Source organism: Crocodylus siamensis, chromosome 15 (genome assembly GCF_052110815.1).
Source record: "Crocodylus siamensis isolate JL-2025a chromosome 15, ASM5211081v1, whole genome shotgun sequence".
Taxonomy (NCBI): domain Eukaryota; kingdom Metazoa; phylum Chordata; order Crocodylia; family Crocodylidae; genus Crocodylus; species Crocodylus siamensis.
Window position 1 is genome coordinate 16,383,658 of NC_143409.1, and position 16,884 is coordinate 16,400,541.

The 16,884-nt window shown below is 41.2% G+C and overlaps 1 long non-coding RNA gene across 1 annotated transcript in view; it reads right to left on the minus strand.

Moving 5' to 3' along the window:
* The window catches only part of LOC149852156 (uncharacterized), a 559,043-nt gene that overhangs the window by 56,662 nt on the left and 485,497 nt on the right, over positions 1–16,884 (minus strand). Inside the window, exon 9 of the long non-coding RNA XR_016439340.1 lies at positions 91–167. This is a non-coding gene — a long non-coding RNA (uncharacterized LOC149852156). The remainder of the gene's footprint in view (positions 1–90; positions 168–16,884) is intronic.

Genomic DNA, 16,884 nt, shown 5'->3' on the forward strand with positions numbered 1-16,884 from the left:
CTGCCCCAGTGCTCTTCTCCAAAGTAGGTTTCGGCAGAGTTAATCTATAGTTCACCTCTATGGCAGACAATATACAAAATGCCAACTCACCACTCAGGTGTTCTGAGTCATCTCTTTGATAGGTAGGTCACACTTCATAAAAACCATGCAAAAACAGGCTTGGTGAACTGCAAGATAAAGTTAAACCACTTACTCCACTGATGAACTGTTACTGACAGGAGCAAATCAATTGATGTACGTGGCAGTCATCATGTCTTAGCTGGAGGAGGGTCATGATCTGGACTCAAATAACTTATTTCATAAGCAATGAGAAAGACACTAGAAAACTTCCATTTTGTTACCTTCATTTCCTCCAAAACAGCCATAAATATGTTTCAAGTAAAGGAATAAAAAAAAGGCTGATAAAATGGGGAATATATTTAAATATAAAACTGATTATAGACATAATGTAACTGTAGTCAGGAAACCAAGCATTTAACTGAAGTGAAATTCAAAAGAGATGAACTGTGGCATATAAGGAGTTGCTGAAGGCAGTATTCTTTAGTTGATCAGACTAAAGTGTAGTTAGTGCTGTGTCACATTGATAGGTTTTGGGGTTTGTTTTTTTAGATTTTTCAAGCGACTTAATTTCATAAATAGTATGTGAAATCTAATTTCAGCACCAATTACTTTCTGTATCACCGGGCGGCTCCATGCAAAAATATATTCATAGTAATGCAAATTTTACGTTTAGATTTCATTTGAATGCCTAACGAGGAGAATAGGCAAACAAAAAGCAGACTAACAGTGAAAGTGCTTTTGTGGGTTGAATGGAATCACCTAGTAGTATAGAAACAGAGTATTTCTTCCTTGACAGACTTATTGGATGTTTATAATATATCTGCAAATTCATGATGGGGAAGGAGGAATGGGAAGAACTTCCTTAGTTTGAAGGAAAATGTCAATAAGCTTGAATGTGAGCGGTTTCCTTTGGAATATTTTGCAGGCAAATATGCCACACCCAAATGCAACACCACTAGGATAAGGCAAAATGTAATATTTTGATGAAAAATGCCATTTTCAGAGATATAATTAAATTGTAAAAATATCCTATTTTAAAACATAGTCTAAGCCCAAATGTGTATCTGTTGTCTGTTTGAAAAGGGAGGGGGTTACTTGTTTTCACACATTTTCAAAAAAGAATGTACTGTGCCTAGCCATTTTTAAAAATAAAATCTTCCCCCAGTTGTTGGGAATAAATACATATTGATTTTCTTATGGTTACTCTGAGTTAAGAATAGCAACACTTAAATCAGTGCTGTGGAGGTGGAAAGGTACAACAATAAAAGACATGTAAATACTAACAGTTTGGATATGTGTGACTTGATTTGCAAAACAACTGGTACATGAATTATTGATAGCATCATTGTGCGGTTAGTTACAAATAAAAAAAAGGAGTTAAATTAATATAAAAACAAGCTTCATCAAACTGCTACAATATTAACAATATAAAAAGGGCAAGGGTAAAGTTTGATACATATATCTATGTTATGCCTAAAAAATCCCTACTGAATCTATTATTTATGGATATTTATTAGATTTCTTTATTTAGTTAGCCACCCTTAGATTTATAGACTTAGTAAAACATCTTGGAAAAAATCTAAGAAATGGTTAGATATTTCTTTTAGAAGTATTACTACATATTATAGAGTAAAAAAAGTACAGGAGAATCACAAATATTGGAAGAGAGCAGGTAAAATTATGATACAAGAGACAGAGAGAGAAAAAAACCCAAAATCTTGTTTTTGTCTTAACCATGAGATTTTTGCTATCTCTGTATCATATAATCCATGTAAATACATGCCTATATTATGAGGAGGTAGATTATACTTCTCTGTCCTAAAACCTTTGAGTTCGTGGAACATTTCTAACTGTGGGAAATGAGCACAGCTGGCCAACATGAGACCTGAAGAGGAAACTGCGTCCTAGATTAAAAGATGAAGGAAAAAACTTGTGATATCTGTATGGATAGCTCCAAATCCCAGAATCACTTCATTCAATACGGTCTCTGTGGGACTACTCATGTGTATAAAGTTACTTATCATCTCCACTATCATTTGCAGGGTTGAGGGCTTTGATGGCTGGGACCATTAGGTTGTGACAACAATGCTGAATCAGTAGACAAACAAAAAAAGACTGAAATTTAATGTCTAGATTTAACAGTACAAAAGAGGAACAAAAGCAGATAACACAGACCTAATTCTGTATCTACTGATGCACAACATGGTTAAGCATGACAGTACTTGTACAGACGCACTGACACAAGAACTCCCCCCTCCTTCAAAACAAGCAGATTTTTATTAGTGTACATGTTACTGGACATAGCTTATTCTCAGTGTAATGCTAACAAAGTCTTGCATATCTTGCCCAGGAGAAGAGCACCAGACTAAAGCCAGGAGAAAACTGATGGAATAATAATATACCATGGGAAGTGTACTGGCAAGTAACCTTCCTGTACTGTGAGCTGCCATGTTTAGCACCCAAAATGAAATAATCATCATGCATGACTGGTTTTGAAGATCTCCCCAACTCTGGGCGTGTTTTCTTGTCACACACCACAATGCTTTAATCCTGCAATCAATAAGCAGATACCCTGCCACAAAACTTTTCTGGAAGGATGATGTAGACAATACCCTACAAACATTGACCTGAAAACTGTTATGACACTTCATTCCTCAGTAATAATGATGGATCAGTAATTAGGCCTGCCACTAAAACAAGAAGTACCTGAGGAAACACATCTGAAAAAAACACCTGTGTCTAAAGCCAGGAGATGAAAAAATTAGACCAGATGCCTGACTTGGACTTGAAACTACTTAATAAACCATCTGACAAATGCAAATGTTTATCTCGCATGAAATATTTGTGTTAACTATTAGTTTCTTTCCCTGAATCACTGTTTACTTGGGGTTTTCCTGGAATTGAGGGGATGAGATAGGACTTGGGGGACGAGATAGGATTTATACCCACACAGACAGGTGGGTATAAGAAGAGATGTTTCCATCGTGTTCAGCTGAGGAATTTCTGGCAACAAGCTTGAAGGAGCACGATCTCTACATCTGCACTGCTGGAGGGTGACTTGCGCTGTGTCCCCCTGGCAAACTTAACATGCCGGTCACCAGCACCCTCAAGGATACCTTGCTTCTCTTCATAGGCTGCCTCCTAAACCAGAATCAACACAATTGCATCCCCGTGGCATTCGGGGCCAGCTAGTTAGCCTGAACATCGTACTGTAAATACACCTCATAGATGTATCCACAGTTACATTTGATACAGACCTTGTTAAAAATGGGAGTTCCATAGAAAGTTCCAATATTTTGAAATTTCATTTAATTCCAAATGGGATGAAAAGTTGAAATTTCAGAAGTTTTCAGAAATCAGAAAACCTATTAATTGATGTTCAATGCGTACTGCTTGTTACAATCTAAAAATCAGAACAAACGTAAAACAAAACAAATTGGCCATCTAGAATGAAACGTGAGCTTAGCAAAATACGACGCTTCAATAAGTTCTCACAAAAGTGTTAAGTAAATCGATACACTTTCTGCAAAATTTTTGGTGTGAAATTAATCTGTGTTTTCCAACAGAAAACTATTCCATCATGACATTTTTGATGGATCCTAACTATATTTTTATATGTCATCAAAGATCATGTCCATATCAAAACTAAAATATAATAAAATAAGCTTCTCTTGGATTTTTCTTTATAGAGTCCTCACTACAAAGAAGTCCTTAGGCTTTAACAAAGCAATTTATCAGAGAAAAGCCACATCCAGCTGGCTGCCACCTGTATTGCTGCCTTAGCAGGAAACTAAGATTGCCCAATCACAGCGTCTTTAACAAGAGGGATGATAAAACAAAAGCTCATAAAGTCAGCCACACAGGGACTGGCTTTGGGGGGAACAATTGCTTGATATCCTTTGGGATCTTTTAAAATACTGGAATTAAGCTCTTAACCAGGGACTACAAAAGAGTCAGAAACAACGCACAATAACAGGCAGCTGGTATGTCTGGTATCATTGTCGTGGGTACCTCATCTCTATCCATCACATGGAGATCATCAATCAGTACAGAAAATGTACAGTCTCCCATGCAGTAATATCAAACCCACAGAGACAAAGTTCTAGGATACCTCAGACATCCAGACATTATGCAAGTTGTTTCTCACAACCTTTTCAAATCATGTTAGCCAAGAATAGAAGATCTGAGTCAGCCTGATAACTGGCCAAGCTATGATCTTGATGAGCTATCTGAGTATAGGCTATGCAACTACTTTTTTTTCAGGACAGCTAGAATCCTGTGTTCCTTGGGGCTTTGTTTAAATGGTTCTTCCTGAAACAAGGACCTTTTACAAGAAGGAAGATTTATTCCTATAAGAATATCATTGCATCAAAATCTGAAGCAGCAGAATAATTGTGTGCATTGACATTTTTGGCCAAAGAGAGAGAATTTATTGTTTTCTGTGGCCAGGTCCAGGACATTGTACATAAAGAAAATCAGCGGGGGAAAGAAATAAAGCATGGACAAAATATTTCAGGAGCCTCAGAAATCAAACAAGTTAAAATGTATGTGTTTGACTGTAAACACTGCTCCTCTCTTTCTGTGTCCCACCTTGAAGATCACTTATCCTCAAGACATCTTTTTCTGCGCCAGACAAAGACCTATCCCAAAAACACTGGGGGCAGTGTTCTGTTTGCAGAATTCAGCATATTCCTTCTTCATATATTCTCATTCACTTTCCAAATTGGTAAAACCACAGTATCAGTCTAGCCTCAAAGCTGCTGAAAACAAAAAGATCCCATTCACAGTTAGCTCACAGTGTCTCAAAGCTCCCATGACCACCGTGGCTTAGATTCTAGAGCTCAATCATGAACATAGCGGGGTACGAGTTTATTTTTAGACTGCTTCCCTGCAATATTCAAAGAGCTGTGTAAGACGTTTACAATGAAGGGGCAACTTCAGAGGAACTTCAGGAAACTTTAGAAGATGTGTTCAACCAACTTCGATGCTGTATTAATCTTTAGCTCAGAAAATACCAATACAGTAGTGGTAGAAAGTGCTCTGCATAGTCTTATTGTGTGAAAGAAAAAAAGCAAAGCAGATATTACTGTAAATGTGTAGCGACAGGAAATCTGAGTAATAAAGAATATATTTTCAGTGATTTCATTTTTATTATCTTGATGCTGCCTTTAAACATAAATTTGCCCAGGCTACTAAAAAGTGCTCCTGAATACAATTCATTATTTGTGTTTCTCTGAAAACATTAGAAGGGATATAGCTTATGTTTACAAATTCATTATCAAAGTTGACCAAAAATAAAAACTCACCACCAAAGAAAGCAACAGAAAAAAGTTAATCATAATCCTATTTTACGTGAAATGGGAGATGTATAGTTTTATTATGAGTTCCTCTTTGGAAATGATGGTCTTCTGACTACAAAGCAGAACTGCTAGATAATATATATAAAAAAATCATCATTACCACATGAAAAGGATTCAATGCAAGTAGTACTCTCAATTTTCACAAGTTATAAAAGAGTGGAGTTCTTTGAAGTTGGTGACCTACGCTGAAGATGAACAGCTTTCAGATGCTAGCATTATCCTCCCTCCTTACTCCCAAGCTGCCCTTCTGAGGACTATTTTTATAAATGTGACAAGATGTTAGATTGTCAAGATTTCTGATTAGAATGTTTCAGGCCATGGCTTCTAGTAGAGTAGACTCATTTTACCACAAACTTTAAGCATTTCAGATATTTTGATCATTAAGTCATGGGTATCATCATCCCCAGATTCCTATTTATAGCTGTTCTGTTTCACTCTAAGGTCCCAAATTAAAAGGTAAAAGATATCTTAAGTTCTTTTATATACAGAAGAAAGTCTGATGAAAGTCAGTTCAGATGAATTTGCAATGCCGTTGTGGAATCAATATTCCGGATGTTGCATCTGAACAGTGAAAGGAGCCTTTATTCTTTTATAAATATCATAATTTGTAAAACGTTAAAAAAATACACTTGGCTAAAAAGTATCATTCAAATGCTTGCATTTTTTTTTTTTTACTTACAGAATATTGACCCAGTTGGTTTTTAATTAATTTCAGATATTTTTCTTATTATCTTACTGATGGAAGATTTGGCAATACATTCTTACTCCTGTTACAAGTTATAACCTTGGCTCCATAGTATATTTAATTGCAATTGCAGTCCATATTTTTCATTTTAATATTTACCTGCAGTATTATCCCATGTGCTATACGCTGCAGTAGACGGGTGCTTTTGTTAGCACAGATCCACGCTTACAGTTTACAAACCAATTTTCCATTAATTCAGAATTAAGGATGCACAGTGAGAAATCAAAATAAAAAGTCTACTTTTATGTTTCAAAAATAGACCTTATCAAAGCTTAGGGCCTTGTTACACCTTATATTGTGAGCTACATAAATGTCGATCGGTGCTAGTGCTAGCTCGAATTTGGAGAAGTCACAGTTTCGGCCAGTAGGGGCATGGAGGCCTGCCCCCATCTACTTGTAACTGCCCAGGTGTCTGTCCCAGGGGAGCAGCAGGGAAGGGTTAATCTGCCTGCCCAGTCCCTTTCCTAGCAGGGCTGAGCCCCCACCACAGCAGCAGCAGTGGCTGGGCAGACTCTTCCCTGCCTGCTCCCCTCAACAGATATTTTGGGCAGCCACAAGTAAGGTGGGGGGGAGAGGGAGAGAGTGAGTGGGGATCTGGAGTGCTGGGGAAGGGGAGGGGGGCAGTGAGCCTGATCCAGGACAGCAGGGAGGTGGGGCAGGTGGGGCATTTACACCAAGATGCAGCCTAGAGTGGCTACCCCTTAGTGTAACATGAGCTGGGTAGCACCGATCAGGGATAATCCTGAGCTGGAGTGGTTTCACTTTGGAGCCACATAACAAGTGCTTAAAACCAGTTTCAGATGTGGACAATCCAGGTTTTAAGAGCGGCAGAATCCACTCAAAATTACCGTGTAACAAAGCCCTTATTAGGGTATTTCCATAGATCCCAGCAGGCTTTGGATCAGGCCTCAAGACACCGAGCTGGTATATGTCTGGAGAATGTGGTTTTCTTTTCTTAAAAATAATGAAAACTAAACAAAGAGAATGAACACAATCTCATTAGGCTACACAAAGGAAAATAACTTTACTGAGAGTCTAATAAAGTTGATGATGCTGTAAATGCAGCAACAATAACCACGGCACAAGGTATTACCAAAAAAAAATGGCCATGTTTTCAAGGGATAACTCCATATTTATCTACTTGAAAAGGCCACTTGGCAATAATATTCATAATTAATTTTTCATTCAATAAAGTCGTGCCCACGTGGTAAAATAAATGACTGAATGTGCTTAAATAGCACTTGCCTGTTTTCACATTAGTGCACCTTAAGCATAGATATTAAGGGTAGCATAATATCAACACCCTGGGACCACATTTTAGATCTGTAGAGGCAATAACAAACAAAAAATTAGTAACAGATGAATGTTAAAGGAAATAATTCAGATTAATTATGGGGGAAGAGGGGTCTGCATCATGTCCCAAGATCTCACTTAAAAAAAAAATGTTCAGGAACGTATAGCAGTTCACATGGTAGATTTACAGCCACCCCTTTTGTTCCATAGTACAGAACACCGAATCACAATTTAACTGCAGGTGTGAGCTTTTCTCATGCACTAATGTCAAGTAGCCATTCTCCAGCCTATAATTCCAGTTTAATCGTGCCAGGCACATGGCTGCATGCAGTGCTACTAACTAATGTAGGGGGAAGAAGTTGTAGAACTATACACATCGTTGCTTTAAAATGGAAGGCCAGTTTTTCCAAATGAACTAGTGATGGATGGCTAAATCTACTGGTTTTCAATGGGACATGAGTGCTTCTTAACCAGTCACCGTCCTCTCAGGGCTGAGGCCCCCACAGAGAGCAGTGACAGTAGCTGAGCCTAAGTCACCTGAGTACTTTTGAAAACTTGGCCCTGATTCCCAACATTATAAAACTGAAATTGCATTGAAAAGTGACTGATAAGGGCTGACTGTATGAAACGTAGCTTTTTTAGGGGCTGGACACTGGTACAGAACTTATACGGCAAGAGACAAGGATGACCACACACTTTAGTGCTTTCACAACTAAACAGCAAGGCTCATGTCCTCAGTTTAGCTCTCTCTTATTGTTTATACAAATCAAAAAGAACAGAAGAGTCACCCCCTCCTCTAAACAAACTACACAAGCTATTTTTTCCTATAACAGATAGAAGAGTTATGACCACATTTATACTTAAAAGCTTGGGATGCCTTCCGATGCTGAAGTGGTGGAGGCAGCATAAAAAACTGGATCGAGAGAGAGACCCTTAATGAAATTATTTTGTCTTCCTTGTACTCAACCCACAGCCTCTAATCATATATTTAGATTGCATGCTAGAGGATGCATGTGCCTGTGAGGCCTAACACTAGGAAGGCCAAATAGGCCTATAGATAGAACTGCAATAGAAATAACGTGGCTTTTGATACGCAGAGTCAAAACATTAGGCCTCTCTCATCTTTACTTGTATGCACGTACTTTGCTGACATTACTGACTGCATTGGAAATTCACTGCATATGTTGATGCATAGGCATGGGTATCCACTTCTTTGCTCAAATCAAACCACTATGCACCTGAAAGTTAAATCTGTGTATGTATAACCAAGTTGTGCATGGAAAAATGTGTGGGTAACATCAGCTAATCACACAACATAGGAAGCAAGCTTGAGTCTTACTGAAAAAAATTACATTCAAATAGGATTCAACAGAATATGATGGCCAGGGGCACAACAGTCAGTGTACACAGCAGGATGCTTTTCATTTGATAGTGATTGTAAGAAGGGGAGGGATAGCTCTTCAAGCAAAACTAGTGACGTTTTTCCAGCTAGAAAACTGTAATTACTTTTAGTTGCCTTCATGTTTGCCTCTACAGTATGGAAGGTCTGGCTGCTTTTCTGGAGGTACAAGGATGGTTATCTGTGGTATCAGGCAGGGGTGACCACTTGTTTATCATGGCTACACCAGTGCTACGTTCTTTCATCTAGTTTCTTAAAAGAAGTATAGAAAGGAGCCAAACAGGGCTAATTTCAACATTAACTTTCCTGCCTCAGTGAAAAGCATTAGACTCAATCACTTTGGTAACCAGAAATATTCTAGCACCAGTTCAAGCAAAAACCAACAACAACAAATCCTCCTAAAATGTGAGAGATGCTGCAAGACCAAGTTCTTGTAGACTAAAACCTAAGTAAAAGTTTTGGGTTTTCTTTCAAGATTTTCTTTTGCCTCTCATATTTCAAATCACTTGGAGGAAAAAATACCATTGCAAAATATAGGGGATAAGTGGTGAAAAGAGAGGGATAAATTTTAACCACAATTATACCTATCTAACTTTGCTAAACTTTTATTTACTATTGACATCACCAAGGTTGTAAAGCTACAGCAAACAGAAGAATTTAGCCTTGGTTTAGTAGAGTACAGTTGTGTAGTGTCAGTGCAGTGCGGTGCAGTGTAAGGTAAACCTGATAGCCATTAGGCAGTTCAGATATCTCAAAAGGAGCCTAAGCTGTCAAAATCTTCTATTGCTGAAGGAGGAAACAGCTATAACAATGGGATTATGCTCTTCTCTGAAAAACCCTCCAAAAATGGGAGGAAAGGACCCCAACTAAGGTCCTCTCAGAGAAATAGCACTTTTGACACAAGTGAACACTCCCCCTCAGAAGCTCTAACACTAAAGGTTTATCTATTAAAACAAAAAAAAAAAGGAGTAGGGGTGTCCAGTATAGCTGTACTAATAGAAGTCTACCAGCTGGGATATGCCCCAGAGAAGCCTGACTTTATATCAGCAAAAATATTCTTTGGCCAGTATAGCATCAACCAGTTCCCTGAACAGAATAAACTACCCCAGCAAAAGGTTACCTTTTCCCAGTATAATTGTGTCTACATGAGAGGCGTCTGCTGACACTGGTACGTTAGGTAGGGATCACAGCACTTGCATGCCTCTGACATTGCCAGCCAAAGTTTGTAATGTAGACATGTCATAAAAGCCACTGCCCTGAGGCAAGAAGGCCACCAGCTGAGTCACACCGTCTCTTTGATCTTTGCATGCACTTTCATGTTATGGAAGCAAAGGGCCTCCAGTTGTTCCGATACTCGGCTGAAAGGAAGAAGCTGAGCCACAGAAGGAGATCGAGTGCTACTGTAAAAACAAACCGACATTCAGAACGGAGCTTTGAAGCTGTTGATATTAACGGTATTTTAGGATTTTGTAACTATGTATCTAGAGACTTACCGGGTTGCCCATACAAAACGCCTGAACCCAGCTGAGCAGGGATTACCTGCCAGTCTGTGTGACAACCATTAATGGAATAACCTGGTTCTCTTCTGACACTCGTTTCACTCCTTCCAAAGTCATAACCACTGTCACCCCTGCAGCAGCTGAGCTGTCCACCGGAGAGACCTGAACATCATAGAGGGAAGCCACACAGCGTAAAACTACCACAGCAGTGCATTGTTTTAGCACTATCCACCTAATCATTTCCAGATTAAACCCTCCTGAAAATGGCTGTTGTTTAAACAATGATTTATGAATGGGTTCAGAGTAATCAGTGACTCCAGCCAGTTTTTGAATTCATTGATCACTGTTTGATACCTACTAATGGGTGGTCTGATGGGTTTCCATACAACTTCCCCTTGTCCTGGTTTATAGCCTGCCTGAGTGTGTGATAGTCTTGTACCATGGTAGACAACTACAGCAATGACATGAGGAGGATGAGAAACATTCCCATGGAACGCAAAGAAAGTTGCTTTTGCACATCCCATAGTTACCAAGCCACATTAATCTGGCACAGTCAGCACAACGATTTGTTAATATAATGAATACTTCGAGCCGCTATTCAAGATCCTTCTTTAGCTTGTGTGCTAGAGTGCCATCACTGCAGGATTTTCTATTCATAGTTATTTTAATACTGCATTTGTTATATACAGCCCTGCTCTGGAAATCCCACACATTATATTCCTGTGCAAAAACCCATGAATGACTTTTTTCATGCAATGTTTCCATGCAAACAAACTCACCATTGATCAGTAAGATTAAGTCAGGCATCTCTCTGGCATAATATGTATTACACACACTCACTCAGGTTTCAATTTACATCTCTTCTCCATTAGTGGAAAAGAAGAAGGAATTAGAAAGGCTTAGTCACAAGTGACTAAAAGGCATCAGTCAGAACGATCACAAACTAGGTAGAGCGACACAAGGCTGAATAAACAATTGCTAACTCAACAGCAAGTGTTTTTACTACTTTTATTTTTTGTGTTCATGAAAAGCACTAAATTGACAGCTTTGCAGGCTGCAGTTACGCTTATGGAGAGATCAGACTGTCAGAGGAGCAGCTATGAATCCTATATTAGCCGTGAGTGGGTGTGGGCAGGGAGACTGCATTTAGGGGCTAAAGGCATGCAAAGCTGTATCACTTCTACTAAAACCAGTCTGTCAACCAGCTTTGTTGAGTGCATGCTAATCTTTGCATCTGTTTAAAAATGACTTGTATCCATTTAGCTAATGTCGGTCAGCTACTAAATTAAGAGAAAAGTGATGAATTATTAAAATGCAAACTATGCAGACCTTCCTTCAGGAAACACTGGCTTATACTGATATAACTTAACTGGTAACTCACTCATATAAGCAAAAGCAATATAATCCAGATTTCAGGGACATGTCCAAGTGTGAACAGAGTTAAATGTCTATCAGAGCATTCACACTAGTTGCATGAAATCTGATTTTAATGCCAGCAGTACAGCTTTTAAGTATAGACAAGGTCTAAGTGTTTGCAGTTCTGACCCACACTTAAGGTGGTTGATCTGTATACAAGTGAACACTGCTGTTTTGCTTTCTAGTTCTCCATAGATACCAGGATTTAGTGAATTCAAGCTGCAAGCTTAAAAAAAAGTCCTCCAGAGAACTTCTTTCATATATTGGTTTGTAAACCGAGACATAAGATTAAGCTACATCAAGCAGAGCAGAAAAGTCAACATCCTGCATTCATATCACCAGTGATATGTGGCCCACTTGCCCAATGGATGATTAAATGGGTGTAAATGTACATCAGGCAATTTTTCAGTGTGACACCTCTGCCGTGATTTATCCAAAACACAGACTATCAGCTATCAGGAAATGTGCCACTTTGTAATATAAAGGCTTTGAAAAGGCCCTGGTGCGTTCCAGATACAGCAGGAGTTTCAGCAGTAGTTGAATATCTGGCTTTTTCCTCATTCTCTTACTCCCCAGACTTTCATTATCAGAGAATGGTGTCAAAGTTGAATATGCTATAAAAGATAGTGCCTGACTATGTATACAGACTATGATTTGCATCCTGCTTATACACACTCTGCACAGCTAATCATCTATGTATTACATATGGAGAGGAAAATGTAGGTAGCTTAACAAATGCAGATTCTTTAGACTGCAGCAGAAAAGAAAAATGTTGCCAAGACAGCTGAAGCAGGGGATTTCAGTTCATTAGAATTCTATTATTAAATCCTTAAGTGATTCCTGGAGCAGCAGAGAACCATGCAAAATTATGATAGGCAAAGCAGATGTTGTCCTGACAGCCACAATCTGAAATCTGAAAGCCACTTTGGTTGCAAGTCCATGCATTTGTAATGCTTCTTCTGGTGCTGCGTTTTAATAAGCCACCTCTATGCCAAAAGTGGGTGCTCTTCAGAAACCTGAATAGTAAATCAAAGGAGATGCAGCTAAGGAACCTGGGGTTAGTAAAATGATTCATTAATATGGATAAGTGTTGTCAACAAGCTTGAGTGCGTATTTCAAGGGCAAAACTGAACATGCCCTATTTTTTGCCCTATAATATTTTTATGTGCCTATATGGAAGAATAGACCAGGAAAAGGAGAAAACTGTAAATATTAAGGGAAAACTAACATGAATAGTTTCCTCTCTCTCTCCCTTTCCTTCATTCCTTCCATCCAGGGAAAAATAAAACAGCTCCAGCAGTTAATCATGTAACTGGTACTGATGGCTATTTTTACAGACCTAAAACAGTTTTCTGTATTAAAAGAAAAAGTGCATGTCAGCATCCACATTATCTTGTACTGATCTGACTTTTGGGGGGAAATGCCATTACTCTTAGAAAGGGGCAAGCAGTTCAGCCTGGAGTTTAATCATGCTGTTGCTGTTGGTTTGTGTGTGTTAAGCTAACGCAGTAGAATTAAAAAACAAAAAACAACTACCAACCCATCACACTGGCTGTTACTATTTTATTTTTAAATTATTATTCTCAGCAGCAGACTGTGCTGATGAAAGGCAGGAGAGTAGTTGAGGGTAATGCTATTTCTGTGGTACCATATTCAGTCTTATTGGTGTCAGAGGATAATGCCTCATGCATGCAGACATTTCTGCAGCAAGATAGCTGAACACTGTACATTGTAATTGAAATATTGGGCAATGCCAAAGGATGCTTCCTGATTTTTAACAACAGACAAATGTCCAAGCTCTCATACCTACAAAAAACTTTGGAAGGACTTGACTATAGTGATGAGATGCTAAAAAAAGAGATTGGAACTCCTAATGCTGTTTGTACAGCAACCAAATCAAATGTAAATTTCTCTCCAGCCCTGAATATATATTTGAAAAAAAGAGTGGAGATTGAGGAATGGGGATCCCAGAAACAATATGCAAAAAGCTAAATTATATAAGGCAGAAGGCAGGGCAGAGTTCTACATTATAGAACAAGTATTCAACTGGCATGGTGGGGACAGTTAAAGGCCAAACCTCAAACTTAGCAGAGAAATACCACCTGACTGATTTGGATCATAGCCCATAGTATAATCAGGTATGATAAAAATATGTACCTCTTGTAGGCAGGGAAACTGCATCAGCTGTGAAGTGATTTACCCCAGGTGAACTAGTAGTAGTAGTAGGAACTGACCTGAACAATAGTGATCTATCAAACTCCCTTCCACACCTGCCTATATGTGGGATTGGTCCAGAGATGCTCCATAGCCCTATAGCTTTCCACAAAGACAGGGGTGGGCAATTATTTGGGTGGCAGGGCCACTTACGGAGTTTTGGTGAGCTGTCATGAGCCAGGCCAACATCTCTTCCCCCCCACCCACAACAGCTCACCAAAACTCCCTAAGTGACTCTGCTCCTTGGTTGGGCAGATGGGATAGGGCCACGGACGGGCAGGGAACAGCATCTGGAAGAAGGATGGGTGGTCAGAGCCAAGGCTAGGATCATTGTGGGGCTAGGGCCCAGGGCAGAGCCACAATCTGCTCCCTGCATTTCCCCTGCCTGTGGAACCGGTGCCCGTTGCAGGGATGTGCAGGCACTGGATCATGGCTCTGCCCTGGTCCACAGCCCCATACTATCAGCCCCCTAAAATCCTGATCCCAGCCCTGGCCCTGGCCACCCATCTCACTCCCAAATGCCACTCCCTGACTATCCCACTGCATCCACCCACCTGTTCCCCTTGCTTGCACAGGGTCCCATGGAGACCCTGCCTGCCAACTCCAAACAGTGCCCCGGGTGGTGGGTGCAGAGCAGACAGGCCAGGGTGCCCGGGCAGTGGGGCTGGGTCCAGCAACAGTAACATCAGAGACTGGAAGCGAGTCTGGTCATTGTGCTGCCCCAGACCCACTGCACTCCTGGGGTGCTGAGACCAGCTGCACACACCACAGGCCCCCACACCTGGTCCAGGCAGGGCCTAGGGACCTGCCACAAGTTGGATGAAATCCCTTAGTGGGCCAGATCTGGTCTGCAGCCTGTATTTTGCCCAACCCTGCCCTAAGAGAATACAACTGTGTACAAAACAGCCCTGGCATGGCTTTACGAGCACTTGTGGTGCTCTGGTGTGGTGCCAGAGGACTGGAAGAGGGCCAATGTGGTTCCCATCTTCAAGAAGGGGAAAAAGGAGGACCCGGGGAACTATAGGCCAGTTAGTCTTACCTCGATCCTAGGCAAGCTGTTTGAGAAAATTATTCTGGCACACATCCACAAGGGGCCTGCAGGGGACTGCATGCTTGGGGGCAACCAACACAGGTTCATCAGTGGCAGGTCCTGTCCGACCAACCTGGTGGCCTTTTACGATCAGATCACCAAATCATTGGATGCGGGGGTAGCAGTGGACATAGTCTTCTTGGACTTCCGGAAGGCTTTCAACACCGTCTCTCACCCCGTTCTCATTAAGAAACTGGGGGGCTGTGGTGTCGACGTCCACACAGTCAAATGGGTCGCCAACTGGCTGGAGGGCTGCACCCAGAGGGTGGTAGTGGATGGGTCCTTCTCAACCTGGAAGGACGTGGGCAGTGGGGTTCTGCAGGGCTCGGTCCTCGGGCCCGCACTGTTCAACATCTTCATCAGTGACTTGGACGAAGGGGTAAAAAGCACCCTGTTCAAATTTGCTGATGACACCAAGATGTTGGGGGATGTGGGCACATTGGAAGGATGCAACAGGCTACAATCGGACCTGGACAGGTTACAAGGGTGGGTGGATGAGAACAGGATGGGTTTCAACACTGACAAGTACAAGGTGCTGCACCTGGGGAGGAAGAACCAGCACCATACCTACAGGCTGGGGAACTCCCTTCTTGTCAGGGCAGAGGCGGAAAAGGATCTTGGAGTCATCATTGACTCAAAGATGAACGTGGGCCGGCAGCGTGGGGATGCAGTCAGGAAGGCCAACCATACCTTGTCATGCATCCACAGATGCATCTCGAGCAGGTCGAAGGAGGTGATCCTCCCCCTCTGTGCGGCACTGGTCAGGCCGCAGCTGGAGTACTGCGTCCAGTTCTGGGCGCCGCGCTTCAAGAGGGATGTCGACAGCATGGAGAGGGTCCAGAGGAGGCCACTCGTATGATCAGGAGACAACAGGGCAGGCCCTATGAGGACAGGCTACAGGACCTGAACCTGTTCAGCCTCCACAAGAGAAGGCTGAGGGGGGATCTAGTGGCCTGTTATAAACTAGTCAGAGGGGACCAGCAGGCACTGGGGGAGTCCCTGTTCCCCCGAGCACTGCCAGGAGTGACCAGGAATAACGGTCACAAGCTGGCAGAGGGTAGATTTAGGCTTGACATCAGGAGGCGCTACTTCACGGTCAGGGCGGCTAGGATCTGGAACCAACTTCCAAGAGAAGTGGTGCAGGCTCCTACCCTGGGGGTTTTTAAGAGGAGGCTGGATGAACACCTTGCTGGGGTTGTTTGACCCCAGTACTCTTTCCTGCCATGGCAGGGGGTCGGACTAGATGATCTACTGAGGTCCCTTCCGACCCTAGAAACTATGAAAGCTTGTGTTAAGAGATTATGAAGACTACCTGGATAAGCACTTGGAACTCAAATTATGTTTGTGCTACCTTAACTCTGCCCCAAGCAACCGTGGCTCAGGGGGTGCACTGTGCAGTCTTCCTGGCTGCACACCTTACAAAAGAAAACCCCATACAGAACATACTGGGAGAGCACAACCGAAAATTTTCAGTGTCATGCCTCAGTCTAATCAAAACCAATTTTCACTGGACACTGAAGGGTACCACTTCTCCATAAGGGCCATTTCCAGGCCAAATTCCTTGCTGTTTCTGCAGCAAGGCTAATCAAGATGAGGTCACAAGAAATCTTTTCAATGGCATATTTCTCCTATCCTGTCTCCTATGTTCAGAAATAGATTTTGTTTAAACCTTCATAAGGAGAAAATTTAACAAGTAAATTTCAACTCTAAGGGCCAAAATTAACACAAGTTTTGCTCAACTGAAAATAGATGCTAGAATGAAAACTGATGTGGAACTTTAAGTAGATTGGCTGCTGAATTAAGGACTC